This window comes from Cupressus sempervirens, chromosome 5 (genome assembly GCF_028749045.1).
Source record: "Cupressus sempervirens isolate cs-2001-9-10 chromosome 5, ASM2874904v1, whole genome shotgun sequence".
Lineage (NCBI taxonomy): Eukaryota > Viridiplantae > Streptophyta > Pinopsida > Cupressales > Cupressaceae > Cupressus > Cupressus sempervirens.
In genome coordinates this window covers 967,322,124-967,345,796 of record NC_143122.1, presented here as the reverse complement: position 1 = coordinate 967,345,796, position 23,673 = coordinate 967,322,124, and the positions used below count along the sequence as shown (strand labels likewise).

The following is a 23,673-nucleotide window of genomic DNA, read 5'->3' as shown; positions in this document are numbered from 1 at the left end:
TGACAAGTGTGAGGATTATATTTTGGGTAAGTAACATAGGCTTCTCTTTAATTCTAGAAATTCTAGGAGGGCTAGATATCCATTAGAGTTAGTGCATACTGACCTAGTCGGTCCTATGCAAGTTACTTCCATTGGGGGGGGTACTTATTTCATGACATTCATTGATGATTTCAGTCGTAGGACATGGGTGTATTTCTTAAAGAATAAATCTAAAGCATTTGATAAATTTGTAGAATTTAAAGCCCAAGCTGAAAGAGAATGTGGACACTATATCAAGGTCCTAAGATCAAATAGAGGAGGGGAGTATACCTCCAATTCTTTTGTAAACTTTTGCATGAAACATGGCATTAAGAAAGAGCTCACAACCAGCTATATACCATAGCAAAATGGAGTGGCTGAAAGAAAGAACAGGACCATTGTTGAAATGGAAAGGAGCATGATGAAAGAGAAAGGTCTCCCAATTGAATTTTGGGGAGAGGCTATGGCAACAACAGTTTACCTAATTAATAGGTGTCCTACAAAGGCAATCCGTGACAGAATTCCAATGGAAGCTTGGTCACGAATAAGATGGATAGTTGAACACCTAAGGGTGTTTGGATGTGTTGCATATGCACATGTGCCTAAAGAGCAAAGGAAAAAATTTGATGACAAAGGTGTGAAATGCATTTTCACAGGGTACAGCCCAGAATCAAAGGCATACAGATTGTATGACCCATTGAACAACAAGATGATGCTTTCAAGAGATGTAGAATTTCTTGAAAATCAATCTTGGTATGGACAAATTGATGAGTCACCAAGCACTTCAAGCAAAGTGCCATTTATGAATGAAGAGGATGCTGATGAACAGCAAGAAGAAGGAGCAAATAGAAGAAAAGGCAAGCAGGTTCAGACATTGCCGAGCTCCTCTAGACATGACCGAGTGTCAATGCCGAGTACCAGTGAAGACCGAGCTAGTCGGCAAAACAACAGCAGTGAAGATTCTAATCCCACACTCTCCTCCCTATTAACAAGAAAGACAAAGAGTCTTAGGGAGATATACCAAGATGAAAGGTATGAAGATTATGATGAGAGTGTTAATTTTGCATTATTTTCTCATAGTGATCCAGTATATTTTGAGGAAGCTATCAAGGAGAAGAAATGGTGTAATGCCATGGATGAGGAAATAGATGCTATAGAAAGGAATGAGACATGGGAGCTAATAGATTTGCCTCCCAAGAAGCAAGGGATTGGAGTGAAATGGGTCTATAAGACCAAATGTAATGCTGAAGGCAAGATTGATAGGCATAAGGCAAGGCTAGCAGTCAAGGGCTACAAACAACAATATGGAAGAGATTATGATGAGACGTATGCCCCAGTTGCACGAATGGAAACCGTGCGTGTTTTCATAGCAATTGCATCTCAGCATAAGTGGAAGGTATTTCAAATGGATGTGAAGCCCGCCTTCCTAAATGGTGTATTGAAGGAAGAAGTGTATGTGGAGCAGCCACCTGGTTATGAAGTTGCAGGTGAAGAAAATAAAGTATATAGATTGAAGAGGGCTCTCTATGGGCTCAAGAAAACTCCAAGAGCATGGCATAGTGGGATTGACTCATATTTGATGAGCAATGGCTTTAGCAAAAGCAATGGTGAGCCCACTCTTTACATCAAGGCAGCAGATGGTAATGTATTGATTGTTTTCTTGTATGTAGATGATTTAATTTTTGCTAGAAATGACAAGGCTCTAATTGGTGAGTTCAAAGACGCCATGAAAAGTGAATTTGAAATGACAGACCTAGGTCTCTTGAAATACTTTCTAGGCATAGAAGTAAAACAAATACATGATGGCATCTTCATCTCTCAAGAAAAGTATGCAGGGCAGATCTTGGAGAGATTTAAAATGTAGAACAGTAAGGCAGCCCCCACACCAATAGCAATAGGTCTGAAGTTGAGCAAGGAAGACTCTAGCAAGAGAGTGGATCCAACACTATACAAGAGCATGGTTGGAAGTCTAATGTATTTGACAGCAACTCGGCCAGACCTAATGCATGCACTAAGTCTGATGTCCAGATTTATGGAAACCCCAAGGGATTCCCATTGGCAAGTAGGAAAAAGGATCCTAAGGTATGTGAAAGGTACCAAGGGATTTGAAATTTTGTATACTGCATCAAATGAATTCAAGTTGATTGGTTACACTGATAGTGATTGGGCTGAAAGTATAAATGATAGGAAGAGCAGTTCTGGATACATGTTTCATATGGGATCTGGTGTAATTTCATGAGCATCCAAGAAGCAACCTATTGTTGCTCAATCTACAGTAGAGGCTAAATACATAGCAGCAAATGTAGCAGCATGTCAAGCAATTTGGCTAAGGAGGATCTTGACAGATTTGAATGAAAGGCAAGGAGATGGAACCACAATTTATTGTGACAACATCTCATCTATTGCATTATCCAAGAATCCAGTCTTCCATGGGAGAAGCAAACACATTGAAATCAGATATCACTTCATCAGAGAGTTGGTGGAGAATGGGGATATCAAAATGAATTTTTGCAAGTCAGAGTAGCAATTAGCAGAAAGTTTTACCAAGCCATTAGGCATTGGAACTTTTGTGCACCTAAGACATAGTCTTGGTGTAGTTGATTTGGATCAGTAGTGACCCTTGTTTGTGGGTCTCAGGACAAAGGGAGAGTGTTGGAAATCAACGTCAACATCTGTGGCTTGTCCTCGAGCCCCACGCCCATCTACCCTGTCAGGTCACCACAGGCATTCCTGGACAATAGGCATTCATTTTGGTAGGTGAGAATTTGAAATTTGAACTTTGAGAGGGAAAGGGAGAATATGATAAAAGGAATGTTTTAACATTCATTCTATTAAGAGCAGATCAAGCATATCAGATTAGAAGTTGCAGAGAAGAGCAGTGAAGAAGAAGGAAAGAAGTTTGTGCCTACAGCTGCACATGATTCTTCCTCTGTTCATACTGTAAGTTCGTGGTTATTGGATTCGTCCTGTTGATATAGTGATTGCTCCAAGCATTATTGTATGCAGCCATTAGAGCTGCAAGTTTAAAGTTTTAAAGTTATTAAAGTTGTTCCAGTTTTAGGGTAAATTTAGAGTTTTCTGGTTGAAGCCGAATGCTCCCAGATTTGTAATGTTTTTAATCTCAGTTGAATACAAGAAATCAGGCATACTCGAATCCATTCTTCTTCCTCTTCTATTCATTGCATTTGAATAATTTATTTGAAAGGTTAAAGCTATGGATCTTTGGTTTTAATGGTGAAAGCATTCACGTTAAAATTGCATTAATTTTTTTTATTTTTTCTATTGGAGCCGAGCTTACTCGGCATCTATTGTTGCCGAGCAAGTGCCAAGCAATCTGTCACTCGGCACCATCAAGTGTCGAGTAAAACTGGCACTCGGCACCTTCACGTGCCGAGCAATTTTAGGGTGCCGAGTGAAAGATTTCAAAGGTTTAAATTTAAATTTTAATATTTCTCACAGTTTGAAGAGGAAGAAGAGGAGGAAAATGAATCAACATCAAGTGATTGAAATGAATGGGTGTGCAAGGAGGAATCAAATGGGCAGATACAGAGGACAATACCCTCCATTTTAACTATATGGTACAATGCTTGGCAATACCGGAATGAATCTGATGCATGGACAGGTCTTGCAGTAAATGTAACAAGGGAATTGGAGGCGACGATGATAGTGGCGCAAAAACTGAGGACTGGTTGGAGATACAATTGGTCAACTCGCAAACGACAGATCTTTCTAGGAGTGATGCTCCCATTCTTTCTTGCAGTAATTATGGCCGTTTGGTTTACTATTATTCTATGGTTGATACTAGACAGAGCCAAAGGTAAATATTTAAAACAGTTTAAATAAGGAAGCTTACCTGCAACTGTAATTGTTGCTGTATGGGTTGTGGTGAGATCAGTGATGCCTATTGTGGAGCCCATCAGTTCTCAAATGGTAGATTATATATGCTTGCCAACTCATACTAACAAGCTAGGTTATCATCATAAGGTCATTTCCGACATCAAGTTTCTAAAAAATGAAAATTTGGCAATAATTTGCAGATCAAGTGAAAAGATTACATAGTTCTGCCAATGGGACTGAAGCCAGTAGCTAAAGTGGAGGATGATACTTTTAAATCACAGTTGTAATGTTCATGGCTTTTAGAGGCTTTAGATTCTCCTATGGGCACAATCTTATTAAGGATGAGCTCCAGCTACACAGAGTGCGAATGAACATAAGCACGCAATGGCAGGCCAAAAGAGGAGTCAATAATTTAGTGACTGGGTGCTTGAACTTCCCAATCTATGTTTATGAGATCTGATTTGGTGATCTTAGATTCCAAACAGACATGTAAAACATGGATAGGAAATGTGTATGCATTGTTTGAACGTCTTATAACCCACATGGAGGAGATTAGTCCAGTGGTTGGAAATCATGACGAAGCACAGATCTTGTTTGACACAGTTGCCCTCTTATCAATTGGCAAAATCTAGAACTATAGAAGTTGTCATCTAATATTGCTTCATATTCAAAAGTACATCCTCTGCTGCCATCCTTACTAGGAAATCATTGATCAAGGAACGAGTTCAAGGAATTAAAAGTTAGAAATATTTTTGTCTAAAGTAGTCCAAACTCTAAATTTTTGGGTAGTTACGAACCCGAAAAGTTGGTTATTCTAGATTGGCTATAAATTCCTGAAAATCAATGTAATAAGAAACTTTTTGGGACTTGGACAAAGGGAACACTTATGCTCTGATAACAAAGCAATTTTTGGAAAGTGTGTACAATTGTTGTTTTTGTGTAATCAGTTATTTCTTTCTTTCTTGGTGCAAGAAATAAAAGGAAGTACATTTGGCGTTCTCTCTCCAAGGGTCTGAATTGTTGAGGGTTGATTCATTTATGAGTATTTTCATGCTATGGTGTGAGTATTCATGAATGGTTAAATTAGCATTGTGTTGGTGAAAGTTCTCAAGCGTAGTCCTTGATTGCTCTCATTAATAGTTTACATCATTTTTATGAAAACGTTGAAGGCGTGTGGTGCATTCGCTGTCAATGGTTTTCCTTTCTATTTTCTAAGTTCTGTTTATCTTTATTGAAAAATCCAAAATATTATCTTACGAGGGAGCTGCCCCTCTAAATGCAGAGGAAGGTCGGATATCAACGGCCTATCCAATTGTTGTGAACGGTTTGCCACACACTCTGTTGGGAAAATTCTAGTGACAAATCTGTTTACCAACAAGCACGCAATTCAAGTGTGATTCAGATTGGTAACAACTATTATCCTAGCGTTTCTTAAGACAATACTAGCATAGCATTTCTTACGTAAATGATTCAAGAGATTCATTTACTTTTCATTTATTTTAAATAATAGCATTTCTCTGTATAAATGTTTTTCACCAGTAGAAATTAGATAACTTCAATGCTTAGATACGTTCAAATCTTCCAAAGAAAATCGGCATATATTTACATTAGATGATCTGTTACTCAAACTTACTTAAACTGTATAAATGTTAGATTCACTTCTGATATAAACTCTATAAATGTTACTCAGACTGACTCTGGAATTAGCTCATCATCCTCAGGTTGGAGAGAGAAATTTGGGTCCTCGGGCTTCTGCAAGTTGGGGAATTCATCTTTTGAATCCTGAGTTGCCATTGTCCACGTCTTAAGAATCCCCGCCATTGTATGCGAGTCATTCTGAGAAGTTCCCGCCATATTGCTGATTTGGGTACCACAAGAGCGAAATGATTCATATTCTGCTGATGCAGCAAAAGAATGACATGATTCAAAATCTTGCTGGTTTTGGGAAGAATAGGAGCTCTCTTTCTCAAAAAGCTCTTCTGCCAACTTTCTTCTCTTGAAACGCCGCCAGGCAGCTTGAATAAAACAGGCAGCCCACTTTCTCCACTGGTTCGAATGGTACCGAAATGCATGCTTCAGCTTCTTGCTGTGCAGCCGCTTGAATTGGTTTGCAACAAAACTGAGATCTTCCGCTCGCAGTGCAAATGCCTCCACTTCAACCAGGGCTTTCAGTGTTCTTGTTGAAGATGGGAGGGTTGAAGTGGGTTGTGCAAACAGCGCCCAGCTGAGGAGTTCCTCGCCACAGAAGTCACCGGGGCCCAATGTGATTGAGTTGAAGAAGCCCGCTCTGCCTCCGTCTGTTGTTGTGCTGTCTATGTATCCACGGATTATGAAGAACATTTCAGTCACTGGGTCTCCTTCACGTACAATGTACGCTCCTTCGGTGCTTAGGGCAGGTGTTAGGGTTTCCAAAATGGCATCAATCAGCTGATCGTCCATTTGTGAGAAAAGAGGGACCTGCATGTATCAGAGAGTCTACATGAATAATAATTACAACTAGAACATAACAAGTTAACAGAAAAGGAGTCCATAGAACTAGAATGTACATTTCTTTAGGTTTCATTGTGTATGGGTTTGTGATCTATAGTTCAAATTATACAAAGTGATTTAGTATCAGAAAGAAGAGTGTCAAGAAAGAAGACACAACAAACTAAGAAGATTCTTAAAACAAAAAGAAAACAGAATGAGTCATGAATCATTATGAGTGATAGAAAAAAAGAAGTAAATGGAGTGTTTCTAATTCTATAGACTCTGTTTGGCTTTGCTTTTAAATTTTGCCATAAATATTTTCTTTGCTGTCACTGCTTCCGATCAAATTCTATGATTCATTATGGACTCTTTTATCTAAATTTTTGATTCATTATCAGTTCTCTTTTTAAATTATCCTCTCTGACAACTGATCAAGAGTTTGATTCAAAATATTAGCGACAAAAATATCAGCATCTAGTCAAATCTAGAAGAAAAAACATACACAATGAACCATTATAAGTGATTGGAACCACTCAATTAGAAAAGCAATCATGGTGTGATTCAAAAATTTTACATTTTAATTTTATAGGCTAGAAAATTTTGTCTCTGGATTAGATTATGTGTTAGAGTTATCAGATTTCCACAATCAATCATTATTATTAGTTTGTTTTCTAGATTTGTTTGTGTGAACAATTTTTGTCATCAACTACGTGATCCATCATCAGGATGCAAATGCAAAAAAGGAGAAGGAGAAAGGAGATAGATAGATCACATTTTTACTTCTTTCTCCTTCTCTTCTTTTACATTTGTATCCTGATTATGGATCATGTGGTGTGATGGGAAAAGTTGCTGATAAAAATTGTTCACAAAATCAAATTCAGAAAACTTAGATTATGTATGTTTTTTCATTCATATCAACAATTACGATCAAATTTTAGGATCTATCATCAATTGACTCTTTTAGCTATCTATCTCTAAGTATGGATCATAGATTTTGATCTGAAGTATCAACAACAAAGAAACATGCACAATCAATTCTAGAAGTAAAATCTTGACATCAATATAAACTATAAACTGTGAGGATTTCTATGAATTCAATTATAGATGGATTAGTTATTAACAACATTTAGAATCAAAATCTAAGATTCATCATCAATTGACTTTCCTAACTATCTGCCCTAAAAGCTAATCATAGAATTTGATCCAAAATATTATATATATATATATATATATATATATATGAAAAATCTTAGACATCACAATGAACTGTGAGTATACTATGCTAACAATTTGACCTCGCCCAACTATTGACCCCTCTCTACTACAAACAAGATTAAACAAAACACTGTAAGCTTGCACTTTCTTAAAGGATTCATCTGAAATCAAACTTAGTTTCAAATAAATCGCTTAAGCAAATTATGTTTCAATTACTTTTCAATACTTGAGATTATTATTTATGAATCCATTTTTCAAATCTTACCTGGAGTATAAGATTGAGACAGAGGTGACGCTTTATATCTCGTCTAAGGTCCACGGGCAAGCTCCGCATAATGGTCTCCTCATCAACTCCTCTAGTAGCAACCCATTTGTACTGATCATAGCGCCGAATACGCTCTCGAAGATCTTGAGGTAGTTTTCGATGTTCCATAAAATCCTCTGCATCATTTCTATGAACTCTCCATTCTTCAACGCTAACTTTTAGAGACATCAACAATGTCTGCAGGAGAGAGCCAAAAAGCACATTCAAGTATCCTCATTTAACACGTTCAATGCAAAAACATATCAAGGATGGAGAAACTGGCTTAACCTGCAAATTTGCAAGAACATATGCAAATAATATTAGACCCAATGTGCCATCAATGATTGCAAATATGTTCTCCCCACCGAAAGGGCTTGTTGCCAGATTTTGCCCCAAGGAACTGCAAGTACAAAACACTCAGTTAAATTAATAAAAATATATGAGACAAGGAAACCCTAATAACTATAATAATTATAATTATATAATAAAATTGCAATTAAATTTGTTATTAAAATTTAAACTAATATTAAATAAGTACTAAGTCACTTTGTAGCATTTTTATATAAATTACCATAATTTTCTTTAAAATCACTCTCTCAAAAATCTATAATATATTTTCTATGAATAACAAAAAAATCACTAAAGATAAAAAAAAAGGTCAAATATGATTCATTTTCAGATTCATGAATTTTTTTTTAAATTTTTGTTATTTTTTATCACAATATATAGATGATGAATTGAATTTTTTTTTTAAAGTTCATTATGTTTTGATTTTATTTGAAATCTAGTCAATGGTTCAATTGGTTTAATTTGTAAGAAGGATGTGTTAGTGATTAATTATAACTGGCAGTTTTGATAATGGCAGTTTTGATAATGGCAGTTTTGATAAGTTTTGGCAGTGATTCTCTTCATGTATAACTGAAGATCTAATTGTTATTAACAGATCAATATCCCCAATTTTTCACCCTGAATTACTCTTATTCGATGGAGTTAATTGTGATATATTGATTTAAACAATCAATGATCAATATTCTTCATTTGTTCTCTGTAATTCGTATCTTTTCAACAAGATTTTTCATTTATTTTTCAGATTGATTGTAAAATCTTACAAGATAGACGCATCAACTATGAGTCTGAGAACTGCGTTCAAGAAAGTTTACCTGAGATTCATAAATCCCCACCAAACAGCGGAGGTGTACTTGCTAAGAAAACTTGAAGATGTAATCCCAGTGTTCCAAGCGAAGGAATAAATGCCATAAGCAAAAATGTTGGAGGTATTTGTTGCATTGCAATAGCTGAATACTTGCGTGCTGTTCATCCATTGTTCACGAGCAGAGCTCAACTCATTTGTTAAACTTTTACAGTCTAAAAAGTCAAGTGTGCAATTTGATGTACTGTCATCTGCACATGCGTACTCCCAACATGTGTTTCCACGTTCAATGGCCAAAAGATACCAAGTAGAACCCATTATCTGTAATATAGAATTGCGACTCTTCAGATTTCCTATATTTTCCAAAAATTATTGATTTTTTATATTTTTTAGTTCATTATTTTGTTTGAAAAAATTCTACAATCTAATGATGATTGATAATTTCAATCTGAAGAAGTTTATATTAACATTTAGAATCATATTTTATGATTATAAAGAATAATACAATTGAACAATCTCACAGTTATAAATTTATCACTATTTTACAGAATATAATCTTAAATACAGTTAAATTTTAAAAAATTCAATACTTTTTAGTATATCCCTATTTTAAATAAAATTTATATAAAAGATATTTAAAAAGATCAAACTAAAAAAAATTCTTTAATACTCATTAAAACAATATTACAAAATATTAAAAAAATACTTTACAGTGAAATAAAATATATCAAATATAATAAAGAAGGGAAAAAATAACCTTATATTTTTTCTCGATTAGTAATCAAATAGAATATAAAAAACTAGATATCTATTCATAAAAGTAAGCAGGAAAATTTTGAAAAGGCTTACATGAGTTGCCATGTAGTAAAGAATTAAGTTGTATAGAGATCCAATCCATGGGCTCTCAATAATAGCTCCACTTGCTTTAGCAATTTCGGACGTCAAAGGAAAGATTAAATACATCCTTGGGAAAAATTGGAAAAGGGCAATCAAAAGTAGGTCATTTTGGATATGATCAGCATTTGATCTTCTTGGTATTATGAACTAGATGACAACCTGGAAAAAGAACCTTGAAGGAGTCAGCACCAACCAAAATTATTCAACAATAAATGAACAATTTTTTGAAACTGTACTAATTAGGCTAATTATGATGCAAGGAAAACCATTACAATGATGAGTAAGTTGAAATCATTTGGATATAAAAACACTAACTACAAGCATGTGTTTCTTATTTGATGATTCAAGGTGAAAGATAAGATCCTGACAAAGTGTTAAGGTGAACCTGTCATTTCTTTTCATAAAAATGAAGTCGTGGGTTTAAAATCAACATTATGGAACATTTAAGGAATCAATTTTAACAATACTACAAATATAGTTGTATATATTGATTTTGTATTAATATAAAGAAAATAGTATAATATTGTTAAAAAAGGAGTGGTGACAAAGAGATATTTACAAATTGAGTGAAAGGGTTCGGTTATAAAATAGAGCTAAAAAACAATGGTGATGAAGAGACATTACAAATTGAGTGGAAGGGTCTATTTATAAAATAGAGTTACTAAATAAGAAAATTCTTAATAATATAACTGTTGTTAGGATTAACCATAGACAAAAATAATAATTACATGCAAATATAACCAATATCATAAAATAATAAATCGTATAGAAGAGAACACAAGACACAAAGATTTAATATGATTCACCTAATCTTTGGGCTATGTCCACCAACAATAAGTCTAATATTATTATTATCCAGTGATTACAATCTGTAATCCCTTACAGCCCAATACCACCTCAAGAAGCTACAATATCACCATCCATTAAGAAAATTCCTATACCTAATAGATTTTATATAGGATTTTTTCATTTACAAAATAAGGGCTAGAATAATTCGTCCAATAAAAAATAATAGCTGACGCCCTTTACAATAGTGAGTGATTTTTTGCTTTGGCAATGGTGCCCCTAAAAACTCCTACCCCTTCAACCCCACCATGTACTACGACAAGGGGCACACCTAGGGCACTACCTCTTGACCCCATCTTGGGGGTGCTACCCCCAAACCCTCATAGAAATAATCTAAGGAAAAACTACGCAAAATAAACATCTTAGTCTGATTTGCCTCCACATCCTAACAATCCTAACATGCTAACATTACCCTTGATATATTTTGACATCAAAATCCTCAACCACTCAAACCTAGTTTATATATCATATTAATTTTGTAGTGCCTGCCCATTTCTATTATCATTGTCGAACTCTTTTAGGCCAGTTTTATGTTTGATGACTAGCAGTATTGTTTTGAGATTATCAAATATTGTTTCATATTTAGTTAATTTTATGATGAGATTACTTGGCACTCTATACCTCATGTATGCATGATGATTATAACAGTTTTTTTTCAGTTATTGATGATGATTACTTACATGGATTATTATATGTGTTTTCTTATGGATACTTACTCCATAGTGCATGTGTATGGTGTGCATGTATATTTTCTTTATGTATGGTGTTTCTAGTGTGGTTAAGGAAGGGAGTCATAGTCACCTGCTAGTCAGGATCTACATGATGCACCACTTCCTATCATTGTTTGTTTAGCTTAAAATATTATGTTTGTACATGCATGGATTTTATGCAAGTTGCAGGTACCGAATATCGACTTCCCTGAATTGCCAGGATGAGCATACCCTATCACATTATCCCAATTGTAAGAGAGGGGAGATAAATTCTTAAGTCCAAATCCTAACCTTTGAACCCATTTGTCATAGAAAATTAGGATAAGTATATGAGTCAATTACCTTCTGAATGCATTGAATGATGTTAATTCATGATTATAATGCTTTAGTTTGATCTTGTATGTGTTTTTCTATGATGAGTTTTCGTATTTTATTTTATGAGTCTTTGATGAATTTTCTATTAATTGAGTCTAATTAAAAGATTAAATTAATGATTTAATTTAATGAAAAAATTGTTATGATATTTTAATAATTAATTATATTTAATTAATGAAAAAATTAATTAAATAAAAAGAATCAAATTTGAAGATAAACCTTATAAGAATAAATTTAGAATGTGATAATATTTATTTAATTTAATAATAATATATTTAGAGTTCATTTTTAAATAAATGTTAAATAATATTTTTATTTAAGTTAATAAATAGTTTATCAATTAAATGTTCGAAAATAAATTAAGAAGTGAGAAGATATTAATTTATTAAAAATTTTAAGATTGCATGATGTATGCATGAGATTAAAAATTAATAAATTAATTAAAAGAGAAGTCAAGTGAAAATTAAATAAAGTAATTTAATAATTCAATAAACATGCATGGAAAAGAAAAAAAGAAAAGATAAAGGAAAGATAAATGAAAAGTTAACAAAGAGTAGAAGTTTGGTGAGTAGAGAGTTCTCTTAGGTGAACACACAATTAGTGCCTCAATTTTAGGAGAGAACTCCATATCGTAATTTGGGGGTTCATTTTCGAGGAACCATGAATTTGGGGAGGACGAAAGAATTTCAGAAAAGAGAAGGTTTTGGGAGGAGAAATTTCTCTCACAATCTTTTTGAACATAGCGATTAACATCAGAGTCTAGGTAGATTCTTGTGATTTAATAGCACAATTAATTACACTATTTCCTTTCTTATCTTCTTTGTGACTAAAATGTTTGTCTAGGATTTTTTTACTATGATGAATCTTTCAATCTTGTAATTTGGATTTTGCTGGAATGCTTGTTATTTTTGTCTGTAAATGAGAGAATTAAAATATCATTACAAATCCTCCTTCTGTAGAATTAAAATTTGAAAAATAAATTGGGAGGGGTTTTGAAAGAAAAGAAATTTTTTAATTAGAAATTCAATTGATTAATCATTTCTTTACTATCATACTAAGATTTTAAAAGGTTTTAAGAAGAGATATATATATATGTGTGTGTGTGTGTGTGTGTGTGTGTGTGTATACACACACACACACACACACACACACACATATATATATATATATATATATAAAAGTTGTTGGAAGGATATTGGTTAAAAATTAATTTTATAAAAATTTAAATAAAGTAAAATTAAATATATATTTATATATATTCATATTAAAAGGTATTGTTGTTTTTCATTAAAAAAATTATATTTACAAAAATTTCATAAAATAAAATATATTGAAAAAATAATATATTAATTGTGAAGGGGGTGGGAAATTTCCACACCCCCCCGCTTTGACCTTACCAATGGGTTGTCTACGTCTGCAAATCTTGAGCATGTGACAACAACTAAGGTCTACAACTGCATGCCAATAAAAACTGCCAGCTTAATATATTTAGAGGGTGTGTTGTTTTAAATTAAAATTTTTAATTATAAATTTTATTATTATTTTACTATTATTTAATAATAATTTTTTATATTATTTAATAAAAATCTATTAATAAGTTTATTTTTATATTGATATATAATATTTTGTTGATAAGTTTTAATATTAATTTTATTATTATTTAATAATTTTATTATTAATAAGTTTTTAATTATTAAATGAATTTAGTAATAGTGTTATTAATTATTAACATTTTATAATTAATAAGATGTTCGAGGGGTTCTTAGATTTATTTAATTATTATTAATAAATCTAATTTAATGAAATTGATTAATTATTTTGTTTAAAATCAATGGGGATTATTTTTAATATTTTAAATAAACAATTATCCTTAAGTTATTATGGAATAATAGACTTAAATCAAACTAGGGTAATAGTATTTTTTATTCAAATATGGGAAATGGGTTAAACTATAAGGATTAAGATGTAATCTTTTAAGCTCAAAACTCACACTAAAAATGGAAACTGAAAACCTTACTATTTAATTCATCTATGTGTTTTCAAATCAAACCAAACTATGAGACTATTTTGTCTTCTATGTGTTGTATATGCTTTGGAGTTTCAGGGTTTGACTTAGCTTGACTAGTCTTAGGATGTTACCAGAGGCTTGGGAGTTTTGCATTTGTGATATTATAATGCTTGATCGTGATCTTTTATACTCAACCATGTTAATGTGTCTAGTATGCTCTATGAGATGTTTTGATGCATTGATTATTATTCCTTTCCAGTGTTCTCTTCTGAAGCTAAGGTGTTTTCTTTATTCTTGGTGATGTCATGTTATGAAATATTTGACTTAACCATTTTGAGTCTTCAATTAGTAATTTTGGGATGCTTTCCAATTACTCGTAGAGAACTGATGTGTTATTGTGAATTATCTTTTGATGCTTTCCAGTCACTTGTATAGGAATGAGGTGATTTTATATGATTATTGATTTGTTTTTTCATGTACTTAGGGTAGGTAATCTATATGTAATGTCTAGAAGTTGCTTGGAATGGGGGTTGGGACCCTAAGTGGTTTCCAAGGTAACCCATTGTAAGTTGTTTAATAAGTGAAAACACTAGACTAAATGAGAGTAAAATAAACCTAATAAGAGTCTTTGTATTTTGTCTCCTATGTCTTGAGTGATAGTATAGACAAGGATGGGAGTAGAGAGAATGCTTAGTTGCGACCATGCATCCGTAGTATGCCTTGTCAATACAGGAGGATACTAGTGGCTACATAGGGATCACTAGGGAGCCGGAGTCTTGAGAGATTGCCAAAGTAACCCTAGCATGATTCATGTGATGACACTTGCCTGCTTACATAGTAGGTTTCCTATGTGTCTTGTGTGCCTCTAGGTATAGATGTCGATTTATCTTGCAACCCTTGAGTTAGAATAGTTTTAGGATTTCCTGGAATTAGAGAGTACTTTTGATATTTGGCTTGATATCCTGTTTAGGACTTGAGACTATGTCCTTCATGCGGTGGGAGTGGGCCATTTAGGTTCCACATAGTCGGGTGGTAGTTCTTTTTATTCATACAATTGAGATCTGTCTATAGTTACCATGGCTAGAGTTTCCTTGTCTACATTTCCTTTCATTCTATCTATGTATCATTTTGATGGATGGTTATATTTTATGATGGATGTTTATATCTTTTATGATGGATGGATATATCATTTATCATGGATGGTTTCATTTATTTTATTATACTTCGTATCATGGATTTGAGGAGGATGATGTATTTCTATTTCTTCATATGTATATTCTTTTAGCCTTTTATACCTTGTGACATGTACTGTGGATGATTGAGCATTTTGAATTTTATTGCCAAGTGGCATTCAAAACAAATGTATATTATTTAAATGGATATTGGAATTTTTAATTATTCTTTCATGTGGATGTGTTATTTATTAGACTTAGTATTAATTAAATTTAAATGCGATTCAACATCTTGGGATCCTTAAGGAATGTAACCCGTTATGCATGCTTATAGTTGATTGTATGTTATTGCTTCCTCTACTATGTGTTTGATGTGTATGGTTTATCTTTTTTGTTAAAAAAAATATGTTGGTAAACTTAGTAAAACTTTAGGTTATTTCTTGTGGATCTCTTGGCGAGGCATTACATCTAGTATTAGAGCCCGAGTTTCTACATTGGGAGCTCTGGGTATATTGGAATGCCACTAGTTGTTAACTAGTTGAATGAAAACTTTAAACTATTTTGTATATCTTATTTCAAACTGGAAACTGGAACTAGTTGAACTAAAACTTAAACTTAAACTTTTAGTTGTATATTTTCAACTTGAACACTTTGATCTCAAAACTAAAATATATATAATCTTAAATATAGGCAAAACTAAAAATTGAAACTTATTTTGTTTGCAAATCATGTGTCTTGTATCTATGCTTTATAGTAGTATGCTTTATGGATGTTATAGCCTCTTTTATCTTGGGTATTATTATAAGATGATATTTGGGACAAGTTCTTCTATTAGAGGTTGTAGCCTAGGTCATGGTAGAGGTCATGGATGAGGTAGATCCATCAGTGTACATAAGTCTATCCACAAAGGCCCTCTTTGGGAAGGGAATAGGGAAAAGCATGTCAATGAGCATTAGGAAGAGAACCATAGAGAGTAGTAGGCTAACTCTGAGGAGGTTGATTTGAGGCCAATGATGAAAACCATCATTGATTGCCTACCTCCTATTCATGATCAAGATGGAGCACATCGAACAGGACCTGAGCATAGACCTAGGTATAGGAGCTATCGTAAATATTGCAATGCATAGCATAATAAGCACAACCAGTTTGACCAACCATCTCAGAGTATTCAGTCTTATCCTAGTGGGGGTAGTGTTTAGTAGTCTAGCGTACCTAGAGTATAGAGGAGTTTCAATGGAAAGTGTTTCTCATGCAAATAACGCAGACACAAGTCGTCCCACTGCCCTTAAGGGAAATTACAATTCTTAGGCTAGAGACCCATAGCTTTAGAACCTACGGTTGGAGATATGGGTATATCCTAGAGAGTGTACTCAATGGAGTCATATCCTCCCATAGCGGGTAAGGGTCCAATGGGATCGACATAGTGAGTTCTTTAGTTTTACCATTCTTGTAGGCTTGTAGGAGTAAGCCTAAGTCTAGGGGGATTGATGTAGTGCCTGCCCATTTCTGTTATCATTACTGAACTCTTTTTGGTGAATTTTATGCTTGATGACTAGTAGTATTGTTTTGAGATTATCAGATATTGTTTCATATTCAATTAATTTTATGATGAGCTTACTTGGTACTCTATACCTCATGTATGCATGATGATTATTACAGTGTTTCTCAGTTATTGATGATGATTAGTTAGATGAATTATTATATGTGTTTTCTTATGTATACTTACCCCATATTGCATGTGTATGGTGTGCATGTATATTTTCTTTATGTATGGAATTTTTGATATGGTTGAGGAAGGGGGTTGTAGTCACCTACTAATCAGGATCTACACAATGCACCACTTCCTACCATTGCCTATTTAGCTTAAAATATTCTATGTGTACATGCGTGGATTTTATGCAAGTTGTAGGTACTAGGTATCGACTTCCCTGAATTGCTAGGATGAGTGTACCCTATCGCATTATCTCAATGGTAAGAGAGGGGAGTTAAATTCTTAAGCCCAAATCCTAACCTTTGAACCCATTTGTCCTAGAAAATTAGGACAAGTATCTAAGTCGATTACCTTTTGAATGCATCAAATGATGCCAATTCGTGATTATAACCCTTTAGTTTGATTTTGTATGTGTTTTTCCATGATCAATTTTCGTATTTTATTTTATGAGTCTTTGGTGAATTTTCTATTAATTAAGTCTAATCAAAATATTAAATTAATGATTTAATTTAATGGAAAATTATTTTGATATTTTAATATTTAATTGATGAGGAAATTAATTAAATAAAAAGAATTAAATTTGAAGATAAAAGTTATAAGAATAAATTGAGAACATGATAATATTAATTTAATTTAATAATAATATATTTAGAGTTCATTTAAAAATAAATGCTAAATTATATTTTTATTTAAGTTAATAAATAATTTATTAATTAAATGTTCGAAAATAAATTAAGAAGTGAGAAGATATTAATTTATTAAAAGTTTTAAGATTGCATGATGTATGCACGAGATTAAAAATTAATAAATTAATTAAAAGAGAAGTCAACTGAAAATTAAATAAAGTAATTTAATAATTCAATAAATGTGCATGGAAAAAAGAAGAAGGTATAAGATAAAGGAAAGATAAAGAAAAAGTTAATAAAGAGTTGAAGTTTGGTGAGCAAAAAGTTCTCTTGGGTGAACACACAATTAGTGCCCTAATTTTAGGACAGAACTCCATATCATAATTTGGAGGTTCATTTTCAAGGGACCACGAATTTTGAGAGGACGAAAGAATTTCGGAAGAGGGAAGGTTTTGGGAGGAGAAATTTCTCTCACAATCTTTTTGAGCATAGCGATTAGCATTAGAGTCCAGGTAGATTCTTGTGATTTAAGCACACAATTAATTATGCTATTTCCTTTCTTGTCTTCTTCATGACTAAAATGTTTGTCTGGATTTTTTTTGCTGCAACAAATCTTTCAATCTTGTATTTTTTATTTTTCTGGTATGCTTGTTGTTTTCGTGTGTAAATAGGAGGATTGAAATATCATTAAAAATCTTCCTTTCATAGAATTAAAATTTGGAAAATAAATTGGGAGGGGTTTTGAAAGAAAAGAAAATTTTAAATTAGAAACTCAATGGGTTAGTTGTTTCTTTCCTATAAAAGTAAGATTTAAAAAGGTTATATATATATATATATAATTAAAAGTTGTTGGAAGGATATTGGTTGAAAATTAATTTTATAAAAAATTAAATAAGGTGAAATTAAATATATATTTATATATATTCATATTAAAAGGTATTGCTGCTTTTCTTTTAAAAGTTTATATTTACAAAAATTTCATAAAACAAAATATATTAAAAAATATATATTAATTGAGAAGTGGGTGGAAAATTTCTAGACCACCTCCCACTTTGACCTTGCCATTGGGTTGTCTGCATGCACAGACATTGTGCTACACGTAGCAATAGTAATAACTACTGCTGGCAACAACATCCAAGGTCTGCGATTGCACGACAGTAAAAGCTGGTAGCTTAATATATTTGGAGGGTGTGTTGTTTCAAATTAAAATTTTTAATTTTTAATTTTATTATTATTTAATAATAATTTTTTTAAATCTTATTTAATAATTTTTTTAATAAGTTTTAATATTATTTTTATTATTAATTAATAATTTTATTATTAATAAGTTTTTAATTACTAAATTAATTATTAAATGAGTTTAGTAATAGTGTTATTAATTATTAACATTTTTAAAATAATAAGATGTTCAGATGGGGGGTTCTTAGATTTATTGAACTATTATTAATAAATCTAATTTTAATGAAATTTATTAATTATTTTATTTAAAATCAATGTGGATTATTTTAAATATTTTAAATAAACAATTATCTTTAAGTTATTTTGGAATAATAGATTTGAATTGAACTAGGGTAATAGTACTTTTTATTCAAAAATAGGAAATGGGTTAAACTATAAGGATTAAGATCTAATCTTTTAAGCTCGAAACTCACATTTAAATAGAAACTGAAAACCTTACTGTTTAACTCAACTACATGTTTTCAAATCAAACCAAATGATGAGACTATTTTGTCTTCTATGTGTTGTCTATGCTTTGGGGTTTTGAGGTTTGACTTATCTTGACCAGTCTTAGGATGTTACCAAAGGCTTGGGAGTTTTGCATTTGTGATATGCTTGATCTCTATCTTTTATACTCAACCATGGTAATGTGTCTAGTATGCTCTATGAGATGTTTTGATGCATTGATTGTTATTGCTTTCTAGTTTTATCTTGTGAAACTGAGGTGTTTTCTTTGTTCTTGGTGATGTCATGTTATGACGTATTTGACTTAACCATTTTGAATCTTTAATCAGTTATTTTGAAATGCTTTCTAGTTACTTGTAGAGAACTGATGTGTTATTGTGAATTACCTTTTAATGCTTTCCAGTCACTTGTATAGAACTGAGGTGATTTTATATGATTATTGATTTTTTTCTTTCATGAGCTTAGGGTAGGTAATCTATATGTAATGTCGAGAAGTGGCTTGTAATGGGGGTTGGGGCCCTAAGTTGTTTCTAGGGTAACCCATTGTAAATTGATTAATAAGTGAAAACACTAGACTAAATGAGAGCAAAATGAACCTAATAAGAGTCTTTGTATGTCCCCACCCATGCCTCAAGTGCTATTATAGATGAGGATGGGAGTAGAGAGAGCACTTGGTTGTGACCTTGCATCCATAGTATGCCTTGTCAATATGAGAGGATACTAGTGGCCGCATAGGGATCACTAGGGGGTCAAAGTCCTAAGAGATTAATAGGGCAACTCTAGCATGATTCATGCGATGACACTTGCCTGCTTACATAGTAGGTTTCCTACATGTCTTGTGTGCCTCTAGGTATAGATGTTGATTTATCTTGGAACCCTTGAGTTAGAATACTTTTAGGATTTCGTGAACTTAGAGTGTACTTTTGATCTTTGGCTTGATATCCTATTTAGGACTTCAGACTATCTCCTCAATGTGATGGGAGTGGGCCATTTAGGTTCCATGCAGTCAGGTGGTAGTTCTTTTTACTCTTACAATTGAGATCTATCTGTAGTCACCATGGCTGGAGTTTCCTTGTCTACATTTCCTTTCATTCTATCTATGTATCATTATGATGGATGGTTATATTTTATGATGGATTTTTATATCTTTTATGATGGATGGATATATCATGTATGGTATATGGTTTCATTTATTTTATTATACTTTGTATCATGGATCTAAGGAGGATGATGTATTTTTATTTCTACATATGTATATTCTTTTAGCCTTTCATACCCTGTGACATGTGCAGTGGATAATTGAGCATTCCAAATTTTATTGCCAAGTGGCATTTGGAACAAATGTATACTATTTAAATGGACATTGGAATTTTTAATTATTCTTTCATGTGGATGTATTATTTATTAGACTTAGTGTTAATTAAATTTATTCAACATCTTTTGATTCAACATCTTTTGATCCTTAAGGAATGTAACCTGTTATGCATGCTTATAGTTGATTGTATGTTATTGCTTCTACTACTATGTGTTTGATGTGTATGGTTTATCTTTCTTGTTTAAAAAAAAATGTTGTTAAAGTTGGTAAAACTTTAGGTTATTTCTTTTGGATCCCTTGGAGGGGCGTTACAAATTTCATATCAATATTTCAAGGATAGTAGAATATTTTAACTACCCCTATGATATCCTTCAAGTTCTTAATTTACAAATACTCATAATAATCCTTCATGATTTATAAAAATAGAAGCATCTCTTCCAATCCCATAATAATCATAACCAATCTATATATTCCTCCTATATGTCTTTCACTTTCTATCAATAAAATTTCATAATGGATGAAGATTAAATTACCCAACATATTGTATCTCTCCAAGTATAGTGGTTCTTCATCTTCCTTTGTTCATTGATAGAGAAAAAGAGGAAAGGGACTTAATCTTAATCCCAACCCTCATTTAGAAAATCTTCAATTCATGACTAATAAATTCATATATAGTGCATGGGAACATTGATGGAGATGTTATTCCAAGTCTCATGAGATTTATTATTAAAGTGATTCTTCTTTAGGTAGTTGAATTCTGATTTGATCATGCCTTCCTACACTTACTTTTTATCTTCCACACCTAGGGAGCAACCTTACCTTAAAAAACCTTATCAAACTTAAAGTTTAAAATTCAAGTCAGTTATCCCTCTCCTTCATTTATCAAGAATCATATTGTGATTAATTTAGATGATTATTTTGATGATATAGTTGAGGATATTGGCAATGCTAATCATTATCAATCTTCCATATTTTCAAATATATAAACTCTAGTTCCGAGTGACATACATTATAATTTATCATTAAATAATGGTATATGTTTGACACTAGGCATAGCTTAATATATTGTACTATGTATAGCTCCTTTTACTTTATTCTCATTATCTCATTCATGGAATTGGATACTTTTTAGAGCCATAAAATTTTCTAGAATAACTCATTGGGCTAGTATATTCTTGTGTGTATGCTCTTACATGTATTGTGTTCTCCCATGATATTATACATAATATCTATTTTTATTGTTAATATCTCTTCTGAATTATTGTTTTTATATAGGCACAAGGATACAAAGAGACCAACTTTGTTTTGATATTTCTCTATTTGTATCTTTATGTTATAAATCTAATTTTGAGTTATCTACTTGGAGGTGATAAAAATGTGTTGAGATATTTTTGGTATCTTTCATATTGAGCCATAAAATACTTTTTATTCATATTATATGATTGTTTTCTATTGTAATTTTAGTTCCTCTTGTTTATCTTATAATATATAAATTATATATCTTTCTTTCTAATCTTCTTTTTTGAGACTCAAAAAGAATAATGCATATTTCTAGACTTGTTTGACTCTCCTAACATGAAGCTTATCATGGTAAAAATAAATCCCAAGATCTTGTGTACCCTTATATGTTCTTGTATGTTCCATGCGAATCTTTAACTTATAATTATCATGTTGCTCATGTTATCTTCATGTTTTAGACAACTAAGGTCTTAGCTCATAGGGACTCAATTTTATCTTATTTCTTTAATTTATTGGTGAAATAATTTATAGGATATCATATACTTTACAAATAATATGAGCATAAGGCCACACTCTTATTAAGGTTGGGGTTCAACATAGTGCAATAAATTGCACCCGTCTAAAAGTTATTATTTATTTTAGGTTCATAGTCATGTTTATCCCTAATTCCTAGTTCATAACTAATTATGCATGTTCCATGGCCAATTCTCAATATTTTGTATAATTTCATGTTCATTTGCCTTGGTTTTGGCTTAAAATATAGTACTATGACACATAGAACCCTAATCTTCTTTTTACTATAGTTCCTAGTGACCCGACCTATCATTTTAATCCTAAATTATAGCCCCTATAAATTTAGGAAATATGGAGCAAGAAATCCATCACTAATGTGAACCCTCTTTGACATTTAAAACTTAAAAATGTATTTTTTCTCCCTCCCCATCATTCTCATATTAATCCAACTAAGAATTTTAATCATGCATACTCAAGGTGTTTGAAGAGAGGTCTATAGTTAATAACCTATTCAAAATTCATGATAAATTTAATGTGTTTATATATGAATAAATGCATGCATCAACTTCTATCAATAACTATCAAGATTTGTGAATGCTTTAAGGAATGAAGTTTACAAAAAATGTAGCATTTTTCACTTTATCATTTAATTTTAAGGTTTCTAGCATCTAGCCTACTAGGGGTAATCTCACTCACACATTTCTTTTCTATAGTTGACACTAATTTCAGCCTAGATATTTTGAGTTAGGTGAGACCGTGTACTAAATACCATATTTCCCTTGTATCTTACAAAGAATGTAGCCAAAAATTGTAAAATTACAAAGATAAAACTAGGGACTAGATTTTTTTAAAAAGTGTTTATACTCATGAAATATTATAATTATCTCACCAAAATGAAACTTATGGTTACATGGAGTAATAAATAGAGTATTATTATCTAGAAACTAAAGTTTTTATTTGATGAAAGACGCTCCAATACTAATGCACTGGACATACCGGTCCAATGGTTTTAGGTTCACATTTTAGTTAGAAGTTCTTTTTGTATCTTATCTCCATATTTGTACTCATACACTATATATCTAAAAGAACATTTTTTCAATGTTGAATGTTGTCTACTTGTTTTTGTTTTATGTAGTTCTTGTATCTTAGTAATGTGTAATCACTATCATTGATTAAAATAAATACTTAGCTATCTTAGATGAGTGAAGAGGCCTAATTGATCTTTCTTGAATGAAATGAAATTTAGATATTAGTCTTTTTTTTCACTCTTAAACTATGATATCATACAAACTATTTCCCTACATTTCAATAGCCATGCATATTTATCAAGCTTCATTTTCATATTCATACATTTTAATAAACATTAAGTGTCATATTCACACTTATGATACCCATATTTGAAAATAATATCCACTTTCATAAATCCTTAAATATTATGTTATATTGGTTTTCCTATAAGAACATGTATACTTTGTACCATAAAAAAAATTAAGAGTAATATCATTAGGTTTTAGATTAATTATGTAGTAGAGCATACATCTAATCTCCTCTAAACATTATAGAGCATACAATTTACATCTACTAA

The 23,673-nt window shown here is 31.9% G+C and overlaps 1 pseudogene; it reads right to left on the bottom strand.

The window, feature by feature from the left end:
• Nucleotides 1–5,541: 5,541 nt before the first annotated feature.
• The window catches only part of LOC149559171 (protein CNGC15b-like), a 134,324-nt pseudogene continuing 116,192 nt past the window's right edge, over nt 5,542–23,673 (bottom strand).